Source organism: Anolis sagrei, chromosome 2, assembly GCF_037176765.1.
Source record: "Anolis sagrei isolate rAnoSag1 chromosome 2, rAnoSag1.mat, whole genome shotgun sequence".
NCBI classification, from domain to species: domain Eukaryota; kingdom Metazoa; phylum Chordata; class Lepidosauria; order Squamata; family Dactyloidae; genus Anolis; species Anolis sagrei.
The window spans coordinates 144,497,441-144,511,266 of record NC_090022.1 but is presented as its reverse complement, the minus strand read 5'-3'; positions in this window follow the sequence as shown (position 1 = coordinate 144,511,266).

Below are 13,826 nucleotides of genomic sequence, written 5' to 3'. Positions count from 1 at the left end.
TACTCACTCTTTCAGTGCTGGACTCACACTTTTGTAATAAAAAAATACCTAGATAATATTTAATATTTCTGACAAGTATCCATGCATTTTGGAATCCACATGAGGTCCTGGAACCAAGCTCCAGTGGATATCAAGGGTCCACTGTATTTCCAAAGTTTTGTATGATGTGAAATGTTTTTTGTTATTAATTTGTGTTTCATTTTTAAGCATTGTTATTGCAACATATTAGCAACCAAAAGTGAACTGCTTGTAATGGGTCAACAATATTTTCTTATCAAAGTCTTCCCGTTTCAGTTTATAAATATGAGAACTTCAAAAACTTTTGTTGGCATCCACATACAAAAACATCATTCTGTAAGAAGCCATGTTCTTCCGTAAAAAAGGAAGAACATGGCTTTTTGATCAAGCCTTTGAAGATCCTGTGCAATAGATAAATATGGATTTATGTGCAATGGCTATTGGAATATCCCAGGCTATGACTTTGGATAATGTGGTTAACAGTGAAGGCATTCAGTTCTTGTGGGTTTTTTCGGGCTATATGGCCATGTTCTAGAGGCATTTCTCCTGATGTTTCGCCTGCATCTATGGCAAGCTTCCTCAGAGGTGAGGAAGGCATTGTTTTATATGTTTAAATGTTTTAAAGGTATTTTATAATTCTATTTAAATGTTTATTGTAACTGTACATTGCTTTTGAAGTATTGAATAGTTGCCTAAGTGTAAGCCGCCTTGAGTCCCCTCCGGGGTGGAGAAAGTAGAGGTAGAAATGTTGTAAATAAATAAATCATTCCTTCTACTTGGCTCCATGACTAACTGTTTCTCTTACCTCCAGTTTGATCGCACTGTAAGCTGAATTCAGGCATTTGCTTTCTGGAGCAGGCAGATCTGTTTTTATTTTAGACATACAATTCAGCAGCAATAAAACCAGAGGAATGGGCAGGGAATTAAGGAACGGGGACTTCATCCGTTAGACCATCCCTGGGGAAAAGCAATGTTTTAATAGCTAATTGCATTAAGTCCTCCTAAATAACCTAATTTCCTCAATGGCGGAGTCGATGGATTGGAGCCCACATCATAAAGAGTCCTATTGAAAGAGTCAGCAGGCTCATCTGTGAAATTTGGATATTTCCTGTCATGTCACTGGATTAATTAAAGATCATGTGGGATCATGAGCTATTTTCCATTCGACTGGATGAATAATGCTGAAATACGATCAAAGGATCTTTCTCTGATGGCTGCTGATCAAATCACAGAATGGCTTTCAGGCCTTCCCTTGGGTTTCATTGTCATCTGTAACCATTGAGCCTGGGATGCACAGCAGTGATCGAGTGCATCCTTCAAATTGCCTTTTGGTCCTTGTTCGGGGTTTGTGGCCACATAATTTGGCTTTTTTTAGTGATTCAATCCAGCTTGGCAAGTTTCAGAGGTCCTCCCCTGCCTCTAATCCTTTTCCTGAAGAGGTGAAAATGATGATGGATTCATAGAAGCTCCAAGTATGAAAAACTCTAGTTCACATATTACTCATACATTTCAAATATGTGTCTATGTATAAATGGGGAAAAGGCATTCACATGAGTGAGAATCAGAGAGCTACGTTCTGACTCTGGGGACAATGATGCCTGTCGCTGGGCTGAATGAGGCAATTGCCTCAGGGAAAAGATGTTGGGGGTGTCATGAAAGAGCAGTAAATTGTTAGTTATTTAATTGGTGGTGTTTTTTCACTCCCAGGGGAGAGATAGGTAGATAAATGCTTGTGGAATAAGGTTGCCAAATTTCAAGGCCTGACCCAGAATCTCCAGTTTTCATGGGTCATCTCTAGGTGAAAAATGCAGTTGCAGGTATTCCAGTTTTCATGGGCTCAGCTTTAGGCAAGACTGTGTGTCGATCTCCATGTCTCCTAGGAAAACAGCTGCTTGCTGTCATTTGCAAGACTTTATTGAGCGGTTGCTTTAATTCAGGCATGGACAAACTTCAGCCCTTCTGGTGTTTTGGACTGCAACCCCCACAATTCCTAACAGCCAGTAAGCTGGCTAGGATTTCTGAGAGTTGAAGTCCAAAACACCAGGAAGGCCAAAGATTTCCCATGACTGCTTAACCTGGGTGTTGTAGGTTTTTCGGGCTGTATGACCATGTTCTAGAGACATTCTCTCCTGACGTTTTGCCTGCATCTGTGGCAAGCATCCCCAGAAGTTGTGAAGATGCTTGCCACAGATGCAGGTGAAACATCAGGAGAGAATGCTTCTAAAACATGGCCATACAGCCCCAAAAACCTACAACAACCCAGTGATTCCGGCCATGAAAACATTCAACAATAGACTGCTTAACTTGTAAAACCTCCCCAAAAGTATTTACTTAGTTTCCTCCTTCCCTCCCAGTAATTGATGCACCATCGCTTACCCTCTGCTCTGCATACAACATCTGGCAAGAAACAAGTAAACTACATGGAATGTCCTTTGCCTTGTATTCTTAACTAGTAGGTGAGAAAGAAAAATCTTCATATTTTATCTTGATCTTGAAACAGCACCCTTAGCTAAGATTTCTGTCTTACTTTTCAATAATGTATATATGGCTTTTCCTCTTAACCAGTGGTGAGTCCTGAGGGAAACACTGGGTCACCATCCCTTCTGTTACAACCCAAGAAATTGAAGCCACATTTTCAATAACCTAAGTAGGGTATGACAAGAAGCGAATCCCTGATGAGTCTCAGCTGTCTTTGCAAACTTTGGGTTGCTCCCAGACGTCTCATATCTGCCTCCATAATTTAGAGGAGTGGCACAAAGTGTAGGTGGCAAAGCACATAATGAGACCAAGTTGGGAGCTTGATCCCAGCTCACACACTATTCCAATATCCAATTAGTCCAATAAGCTGTCTTCAACTTTCGCATCAGGGCTGAACAGAAATTATTGAATTAATGTATGTATGAATATACACACACATTTCACATAATGGCCTAAATATTATTATGCACACTTTGCATGAGTTCTGTGGTGAGCCAAAAGTGTGCACAGCCTATGAATAGGCTTATGCCCAGTTCTGCTCAATACCAAAAGCCCTGTTCTTTAAATGATTACTTGTCAAATGCTCAGATCCTTGTACAGTTGAGGGAAAGCATTCCAACTAGTCCTCAGAAAAACAGTGAACTAAAAAAAAAAGAGAAGAAGAACTAGCAAGCAAGGACATGTTTATTCTTACAGATGCCCAACTAAAATTGTATTTGGGGAACCGTTCTTCATTTTTCATATTTGAATTTCAACTTTTCATATGTATGTTTTAGTACTCATGATATTATCCAGTCAGGGTTTTATTCTTAAGTCATATTTCAGCATTGTCATCTTGACATTTATGTGTGTGCATGCACTTTCATGTTGCCCGCCAACTTATGAATTTCATAGAGTTTTACTTGAGCAGGGAATATTCGGAGGTGTTTTTGCAAGTTTCTTGTGGATGGATAGGTTGCTTCATTTATAGAGTAGCATTTGCCATGTCCATTAAGATGACAGTATCATGCCATCATCTCAGTGAAGACATCAAGCTCCAAGTATGCCCTAGGATGCACAAGGGGCACACTCCAGGTATTGTGCCGTACAGTGAAAGCCAGCTTGAAATTTGTTACTTCTCTGCAGGGAAGCCCAAAATCTCATTGTTTTGTTGTAATCTCATCACCATTCAGCCATAATAAATACTGTTCCTGCTTTGTTATGAACAGAGTGGCAGCAGAGGCCAAGAAGCTTGCCCGGAGGCTTTCGGTGTCTATGTAACTGATACAGAAATTTTAGATCATTGTTTGCTCAACAAAACTGGTTTTACTTGACAAGGAGTGATGACAACTATGAATCCTAAAACATGTCAATCACGGGCATGCCTCTAGTACGGCAAAACATTTTTTCTTGCTGCATCGGCTTGAAGATGTGATAGGTATCGTTGGTATTTTCATCTGTTGCCTCCTTTAGACCCTTGGTTTGCTACGCTATAGTATAAATCCTGTTGTGAGTCCTGACGAGAGTAGACCCACTGAATCAATGGGATTGATCTTTATGTTGACACATCATTTAACAACAGATTGAATGTTTTTAGAACTAACCAATAGGAGATCAGCCTAATAATGCACACAGTAAATCACTAAACTGTAGTTCTAGTCTGTTCTACTGAAACTTTTTGTAAGCCTAATTGTGTGCATTTTCAATTTGTTTCGATTCATGTTGCAAACTACTCACAAAGTAATAAGAGTAAATCAAGCAAGGGTTTGGATTAAGCTGATAAAACAGTAAGGCTTAATGTTAATGACTAGGAGTAAAGCTTAGAGGCACCTTTCTTAATTTACAAGGAGAAGCCTATTGGTTTCAGGCTTATTCCTGCAAAAGGGAATTAGAAAGAAAATACAGAGGAACAGATGGACTTTCATTCAGTTGTTATTTACATTGATTAAACTGTAAGTTTTTCTGTACTTTTTTCGAGTGTTTCAAAAATGCAGCAATATTGGTGTTACGGTAAAATGTGAACTGATTTAAAATTAGCCAATTAATTAATGTGTTAGTTTGTCTCCTCCACTGTATCCCAGTGGAATGCACACACAGTAAGTTACCAAGAGGATTTTAGCTGTGTGATTAACATGGAGAGTGCTGGCCCAAATCACATTACCTCTTGAAAGAGAGCTGTAATTTCGCTCCCTGAGGATACCTCCAAATCATGGTGGACAGAGTCCAAAGAAGGCCAAGTTATTCTGGTATGCAAGCCAGAAAGCTCTCCCCCCAGGGGGCAAAAATGCAATAATAGCAAAGTAAATAACTAAACAGTGGGTTGCTGTGAGTTTTCTGAGCTGCATGGCATGTTCCAGAAGCTCTCTCTCCTGACGTTCCACCCACATCTATGACAAGAATCCTCATAGGTTGTGAGGTCTCTTGGAAACTAGGCATGAGGTGTCTATATCTGTGGAATGTCCAGGGTGGGAGAAAGAACTCTTGTCTGCTTGAGGCAAGTGTGAATGTTGCAAATGGCCATCTTGATTAGCATTTAATGGCCATGCAGCTTCAATGCCTGGCTGGTTGCTGCCTGGGGGAATCCTTTGTTGGGAGGTGTTAGCTGTCAACTAAACATTTTCTGTCCTTCCATGACAGCACAAATCTGTTGTCTAAGGATGCATTTACAAGGCAGAATTAATGCAGTTTGATACAACTTTAAACTGTATGGCTCAATACTATGGAATCATGGGAGCTGTAGTTTGACAAGACACCAGTATTCTGTGGCAGAGGCTAAATACTTTGTAAAACTACAATTCCCATGATACCATAGCATTGAGCGGTGGCAGTTAGTCTAACCACATTAATTCTACAAAGTTTATGCAACCTAAGGTGACCACTTCCAGAGACGGCCCTAGGTAATTTTCAACGGTAAGCAAACAGTATTTTGGTGCCCCCCCCCCAACCAATCACTGATATATATTTTCTGTTCATCGTGGGAGTTCTGTGTGCCATATTTGGTTCAATTCCATCATTGGTGGAGTTCAGAATGCTCTTTGATTTTAGGTGAACTATACATCCCAGTAACTACAACTCGCATATGTCAAGGACCATTTCCCCCCAAGAGCGCCTCAAGAGTGCCCCTGGGCAAAATCAACTATACTGCAAATGCTTACTTTGTGTAATGGGTTGAGCCGCCCCTGACCACTTCGCTTTATTAGTAGAGGTGACCATAATGCATTTTTTCCCATTTAGATGACCGGAGAAAATATCAGCTTCCAAGAGAAATCCTATACCAGTTTTCCCCAACCTCCCATTTTCCAGATATGCAAGTCTACAGTTCCCATAAACTCAGGTTAGCATCAGTTTTCTATGGTTGAAGGGATCTGTAGTCATCTGGAGTTCACCAGGCTGGGAAAGGCTGCAGTCTATACTCAAGACTAGATCTCCACCAACATTCCTTCTAGTCTTAGCAGCAATACATGATTTATTATCCAAGGGAAGCTGGGGACAATCATTCCATGTATGAGTACAACCATTTCCTTTTTTCAAATAAACAGTCATCCTTGGCATGACTATGTCTTCAAACAGGAAGATACAAATGGCAACCAAGAAAAGAAAGAGAGGGAAAATGCAAGAGAGAGAGAAAGAGGTATTGCAAAATGTTTTTTAGCCAAGGCAGGCCTTTTCCTGTTTTGAGCACTAAAAATATTCCAGAGTAGTCGCTTTTTGGTCTGCAGCCTGCTCCACCGTGAGGTAATGCCCCGTCCTCAATGTTAAACACAACAATCCAAACAGAGATAAAGCTAATCACATCCACAGGCCTTGCCAAGAAAAACAGGCCAGCCCTTCCTTCTCACCTCTCTACCGAGCGAAGACATTTAGGCAGCATATGAGGAAGCTCTGGAGCAAGGTTCCAGCAGTGTGTCACGTTCCCAAAAGCCAAACAGTGAGATGCGGGTGCATCTACACTATGGTTTGACATAACTGTCATGGTGGAGACCCTGGTGATGCAATGGGTTAAACCCTTGTCCCAGCAGGACTGCTGACCAATAGGTCAATGGTTCGAATCTGGGGAGAGTGGGTTGAGCTCCCTCTGTTAGCTCCAGCTCCCTTTGTGTGGATATGAGAGAAGCCTCCCACAAGGATGGTAAAACATGGCAATTCTCTCACACCAGAAGCAACTTGCAGTTTCTCAAGTTGCTCCTGACATGAAAAAACACAACAACAACAACAACAACAACAACAACAAAACGCCGTCAGGGTTTAAAGTATGGAATTCTGGAAGTTGCAGTTTGGTGAGGAATCTGCACCGGTATGCACGTATACATCAGTAGGTAATCTTATCTATACTTATCTGTGGAAAAGTACTATTGAGGGTTTGAGGTCAACAGATACAGAATTACACCATCTGCAATTCCTTCCTCTTCACTCATCTTTGTTACCATTTCACCTAATTTTTACTTCTTTCACTGGTAGGTCAGGAAAGTCGTTTCTGTGGGCCCTTCCACACAGTCCTATATCCCAGAATATCAAGGCAGAAAATCCCACATTACCTGAATGTGGACTTAGATAACTCAGTTCAAAGCACATACTCTGGGATTTCCTGCCTTGCTATTCTGGGATATAGGGCTGTGTGGAAGGGTCCTGTAATGGCTTCAACCCTTGCAGTGTGCCCTTCTCTTGGACTTTAGCATGCCTCTCTCCTTGTTTTTAAATGGATCTCTTGATGGTCCATTTTGTTTCAAAACAAAAGGATCACAGCATTTACTGTATAAGCTAGAAGTTATCACTAGGGTTGTTATATTCATTGTTCTGCACTACTGTTTTAGTCAACTACAATTTGTACATTATTGCTTAAGAATGCTATTTTATAAAATTTTACTTCCCAAATAAATAACTCTGAGAAAGCACGGCCATGCCATCTGAAGGTGATGGAGACTATAATCCAGCACACCAGCTGATCACCAAGTTGAAGAAGGTCGATCTCACGTTTTGGCCAGGACATCATTTTGACTAAGTTTTATCACCATATGATGTGGAACTGTATGAGAGATGAGGCTTTTGTTCCTGTGAATTTATTATTTATTCCTGTCCCTTTTCATTGGGCGACCCTGAATTGTAAAGTGAAAGGAGAAAAGTCCACTTAGTTCAGTTTTTCCATGCATAATTTTATAATTAAATTTATAAAGCTTTTTTTGTACTTAGCCATCTTTCCTGGTAAATTGAAAATTCCTATTTCATCCTTTCTTCACAGATGTCCAGGCTTCTCAGGCCATTTAGACTGACTTGATGGCAAAGCTATAGTTTTAATGGACTCTGATAGACTGCATTTAGGGTGACACCTTAAATTGGCATTTGTTTTTAATGTTTTTCTACTGTTTTTACTTAATATGTATATTTATGGGGTTTTTTTGTTAGTTGCCCTGACTCCCTCTGCAGAGGTCGAGATAGGATGGGCTATAAATGTCCTAAATAAATAAATAAATAAATAAATAATTTTGTTTTCCCTTTTCTAGGGATGCATTTACATTGTTGAATTCATACCACTTGACACCATTTAACCGCCATGGCTCAGTGCTATGGAATCCTGGGATATGTAGTTTGTTAAGGCACCAACACCCTGGCAGTGAAAACTAAAATCCTTGTTCGCATGATTCCATAGCACTGAGCCATGATAGTTAAAATGATGCCAGACTGCATTAATTCAACAGTGTACATGTACTCTAGTGCTCCTGTGTCTTTCCTTCAAGGCAGAACAGCCACAAACATATAGAGTACCCTAAGTGCAGCTGTGTCATTTATTTGCATAGAGGGATTCCAAAAATTGGTTTTATTTTCAGCCTTCATCATCCCTGCATAGAATCTGTCTTCTTCACAGATGCCATCTGCTGAATTAATATTCATACAGTTGCTCTTCCCAATACCCACTGAAAAATACAGGAAATGCTATTTAGTTCTTTTCATACCTGAGGTGTGCAGGTACCTCCTCTTAACTCCTCCTCTTAACTCACTCTAAGGGCCTTTCCACACAGCCATATAACCCAAAATATCAAGGCAAATAATCCACAATATCTGCTTTGAACTAGATTATCTGAATACACACTGCCATCTAATCCAGTTCAATGTGGGTTTTATACAGCTGTGTGGAAGGGGCCTTGCATTCCCTGGGCCAGCGGAGCAACCCACCGCCTCCACACAGTGTGTATGTGCCTTTAAGTCATCTGTCAATACATGGTAACCCCTTTAATTCTATAGGGTTTTCTTAGACAAAGAATACTCACAGGTGGCTTTGCCAGTTCTTACCTCTGAAACAGCGCCTACGTTATCCAATATTTGTTGGTGATCTCCCATCCAAGTATTAACTAGGGCTGACCTGCTTAGCTCCCATGATTGGATGGGATCTGGTGCCTTTAAGGTATTTAGGCATACTTCCACTTTCTTTCTCCTTCTGACAATGGAAGTACTCTTTTCTATTTGGGCATAACAGGAAGGTAACAAAGATATATTTAATTTTCTTTTAAACTTACAACTAACCTCAATGGCTTAGTAGAACTCATGCTTTCAATACGTGGTCTCTTTATTTCTTCTCATGGTCAGCTGCTCTTTTTACTATTTGTCCCACAAAGAAGGGGTACATGTGAGCTCCCCATATCTAGAAATGAGTAATAGGCAGGAATCCCATTAGGCTACACTAAGAAGTAATGAGGGCTGCGGTGATGCAGTGGGTTAAACTGCTAAGCTGCAGAACTTGCTGATCAGAAGGTTGGTGGTTCGAATCTGCAGATGGGATGAGCTCCTTTCGTTAGCCCCAGCTTTTGCCAACCTAGTAGTTCAAAAACATGCAAATCTGAGTGGTTCAATACAGCTTCAGTGGGAAGGTAACAGTGCTCCGTGCAGTCATGCCGGACGCATGACCTTGGAGGTGTCTACGGACAACACTGGCTCTTTGGCTTAGAAATGGAGATGAGCACCACCCCCAGAGTTGGACACGACTAGACTTAATGTCAAGGAGAAACCTTTTTCCTTACCTAAGAACTAATGAATTACTATTACAGATAAAACTTCATAATTATGTACTGTTGTCTAAACCAATTAAAAATATCCTATGCTGAATTGTAACATGTAATTTGAAGGAAACACATTTTACCTGTCTCAGATATTTCCATGGGACTGATATTATACAGAGAATTGCTACAAACACATCCCCCCCCCCCCCCCCGCTTCCAACTTATTTCCTCCTGAGGGAGGTATCAAGAAACTTGGTGTATTTATTTTAAAATGGCCGCCCTGAGTCCCCCTTAGGGGGGAGAAGGGCGGGATAGAAATACACGAAATAAATGTCCAACTTGGTTTGGGCAATGATAATTAAAATATCTGCTCAGCTCTGACATTTTCCCTAGGTGACCCTCAAGCAACCATCATCTCACCATTTAGCCCACCTCACAGGGTTGTTATGAGGATCAAATGGAATCATCCTGAATATACTGTACTAAAACTCCTTGAAAGAACACCAAGGTACAAATGCAATGAAGAAGAAAAAAACATGTGTATATTTAAAATGACCTTTATTTTAAAATCAGTATTTTCACACTGCATAGGCACACATGGTAATGATCAATAGTAATTGGTCTGCTCCAGTTGGTGATCATGTGTGCACACATAAATAGGTTCTCACACATCTGTGTGGAATTATGTGTGCAACTAGATCTCCCATATATGATTCTCCAGCCCGATCCTTCACCCACAGCAACCTCATCAGATAATCTATAAACCAATGAAAGTTGGAAAGCTGAATCTAGATTCCCATGACACAGAGCAGGTTATCAATAAAATTTACCTGCGTTTCTTGACCATAAAAAATGGCAATAGCGAGTGCACCAGTTAAATGCCAGATAAAACTGTAATATACATCAGCTCTAATCTAGTCATTCCTTCCAAATGGATGACTAGTTTTAAAAAGTTAATATATATTCAGGAAAATATGGAAAGGACCGTTCTGGGCTGTACAATTGGTGGCACAAAAGCAGGTTGTAATGGCCTGTATACCCTCAAAGCCAAGAGGCACTTCATGGGAAGTGAGTCCTGTAGACCTAAACAAAAAGAAAGACAAAACCAGATTAGATTCCAAAATGAACGGAGAAAGAATCAGGGCAGTTCCAGACAGCACCAAATCACACACTTAATAAGGGGAAGGAAAAAAAAACCCAGGACCTGCAAGCATATCTGCACACGGACCTATTGGTCCTGGGATGTCTGACTTCATAGTCCATACTTCCTGCTTTGTCACGGGATTTTGCAGCCCCCAAGATGGCAACCACAAGACATCCGCTGGAACCGAACAATCAGGAACAGATATTTGAAACCCGGGAAGAAACCAAGATTAAAAATCCCATGTTTTCAGAGTGCAGGGACAGACAGGCTTTGGAAGATGCGGATTTCCCGCACCTGCAAATCTTGCACTTTTTGCTATTTGCAGTGATTGCATCTGCGTTTAGAGGGAATGGTGTCTGGCCACCCTCTTATTTGCTGCGGGAACTCCTGGGATAAAAGTAATGTCTGGACAGGCCCTCAGTCGCCCAAGCACACCTTTCAAGGCTTGAATGTAGATCTCAGATACTTCCAATAGTTCATATGTCAGACTGTATAGATTGCATAATGACTGCCATGAAAAGAGCATAAAATGTTACCAGATATAGAATTCAGCATTTTAAAAAGAAGTGTCAAGCCTTCAGCATTGCAATAACACTTGAGAATAAGCAGGCAGTGCCTGCTGAAATCTTAGGAGCTGTTTGAACAAGCTGAATGTGATTTCTGGTAGATAGGAACTGTATGCAAACGTGAGTGTGTTTCAGATTTGCAGAAACAGAAAGAAACACTGAAAATCCAGAGTGCATATGCAAACTTGATTAAAGTTTGCACAATGTGCCAAATAAGACCTTCCCCTTACCCACTCCTTTCATTTGATCCTGAAAAGAGAAGACATATATCCAATTAAATTCATCAACAGTTTTTTTTTAATACAAATAACATTTCTCGATGAATACCCAGATTATTTGAAATGAAGGACTCTCCATTACAGACAAATAAACTTCCAATGTTGTTTTTCATGGTCAATGTTGGGTTGCACTTCTCCTTTGGGATACCCCAGAGTCACAGACGATGTTCAATTATTCAACAAGTAGATACTCACCTTCAAAAGTCGCCCTTTGCTGGTGGTGATCATAGCTGAACATTGCAAGAACAATAAGGATTTTTAGGGGCATTATGACTGGGTTAGTAAAACACAGCTGCCCCTGAAAGTCCCTCATTTTTCTTGCTGCCTCTCAGTGTCTCTTGACGTGCTCCAGAAGGAAAGAAAACGGAAAGCCTTGGCTTTGTTTATCCGCATGGAGATTACAGGTTTAGTACTACAGTGTAAATACAGTCCTCTTACCAGTCCTGCATCAGAATAAGAATGTACCAGCAAATTGCAGAGCAACGTTGAAAAGTTGGCTGAGTAACAAGTTCTTTTATTTGCTCTCTCTTTTGATCCAGCCCAAGCGTCACTAACATCTATGCATATGAAACTCCTGCCTCTTTAAGTTAGTGAATAAATATGTATACATAATTAAAGACATGGACATATACCGGGAAATTACTGTATTGTATAGCAAGGGCAGACTATTTATTTATTTATTTATTTATTGGTCATATTTATACCCCACCCTTCTCACTAGGCTCCCCCCCCCCCGGGGGGGGAGCTTGAGGGGCTTCAGTCCCCCTTGAAATTCTATGGGAGGTCCACGAGAAGGCCTTACAGGTACATTATTTAAACTGTTATGTTTATTCATATCATGATCTGATCACCATGCTCATTATATCCCATATGCATGGGGGTATTGGGATAACAATACAAAATGTTTGCTAGGGTAGATCCTCAACCCCCGCCCCCTGAATCAAAATCCTGGCTACGGGCCTGCTTCTCACCCAGAAAGGGCACTCTGAGCAGCTCACATAAAGGCACAATTCAATGCCATACAATACATCCAGCAAATAAAAACACATACATTAAAACACCCACTAAAAACATTTCAACATTAACATTATTAAAATATATTGTCTTCTTAGGCACTTTGGACCACAACTCTCATAATCCCTGACCACTGGCCAGGGATAATGTGATTTGTATGGTTTGGCAGACATATTGGATTACAATTCCCATAATCTCTGAACACCAATCATAGAGTCATAGTTACAAGAGACCAGGCATGTAGCTTCATCCCCCCCCCCCCCCCGAAATTCTCATGGTGATCCACGAGAAGGCCTTACTGGTGCATTATTTAAACTGTTATGTTTATTCATATCATGATCTGATCACTATACTCAGGGGTATTGGGGTAATGATACAAAAGGTTTGCTAGGGTAGACCCTCTTTCACTCAGAATCAAAATCCTGGCTACGGGCCTGCAAGAAACCATAAAGACCATCCAGTCCAAACCGATGATTAGGGATGTTGATATTTATATTCCTCAATATCAGCAGGGAACCAAGTCCCCTGCCCCACTATTCTACCATATAGGAAATCCCTCACAGAAAGCTTGATAGATGCAAGAATGCTGTGGATGTAGCAAATCTTGATTTCAGTAAGGCCTTTGACACAGTCCCCATGATCCTTTTGCAAACAAACTAGTAAAATGTGGGCTAGGCAATGCTACTATTAGGTGTGTCTGCAATTGGTTAAGTAACCAAACTCAAAGGGTGCTCACTAATGGTTCATCTTCATCCTGGAAAGAAGTGGTGAGTGGAGTGCTGCGGGGTTCAGTCCTAGGCCCAGTATTGTTCAATGTCTTCATTAATGACTTGGATGAAGGTTTAGAGGGCATTCTTATCAAGTTTGCAGATGACACCAAATTGGGAGGGATAGATAATACTCCAGAAGACAGGATCAGAATTTAAAATAACCTTAACAGATTAGAGACGTGGGCCAAAAACGAACAAAATGAATTTCAGGAAGGAGAAGTGTAGAATACTTCACTTAGGCAGAAAAAAAATGAAATGCACAGATACAGGCTGGGTGACACCTGGTTCAATAACAGTCCACGTTTAAGGCTGGATCTCCCCTGCCCTGTATCACAGGATCTGATATCAGATTATTTGTTTATCCCAGATTGTTTGGTAGTGTAGACTCATATAATCTAGTTCAAATCACTCTACACTATTATAAAATCCAGTTCAAAGCAGATAACCTGGGGTCAGAAACTGGATTATGCAGCAGTGTATGTCCAGCCTCAGGCTCAAGACAGGGTTGCTGTTAAATATTTGAATACCTCTGAAACTGGTCATGCTGCATATCCAGCTCCCTTTCACTTCTCTATTACTGCTGCTGCTAC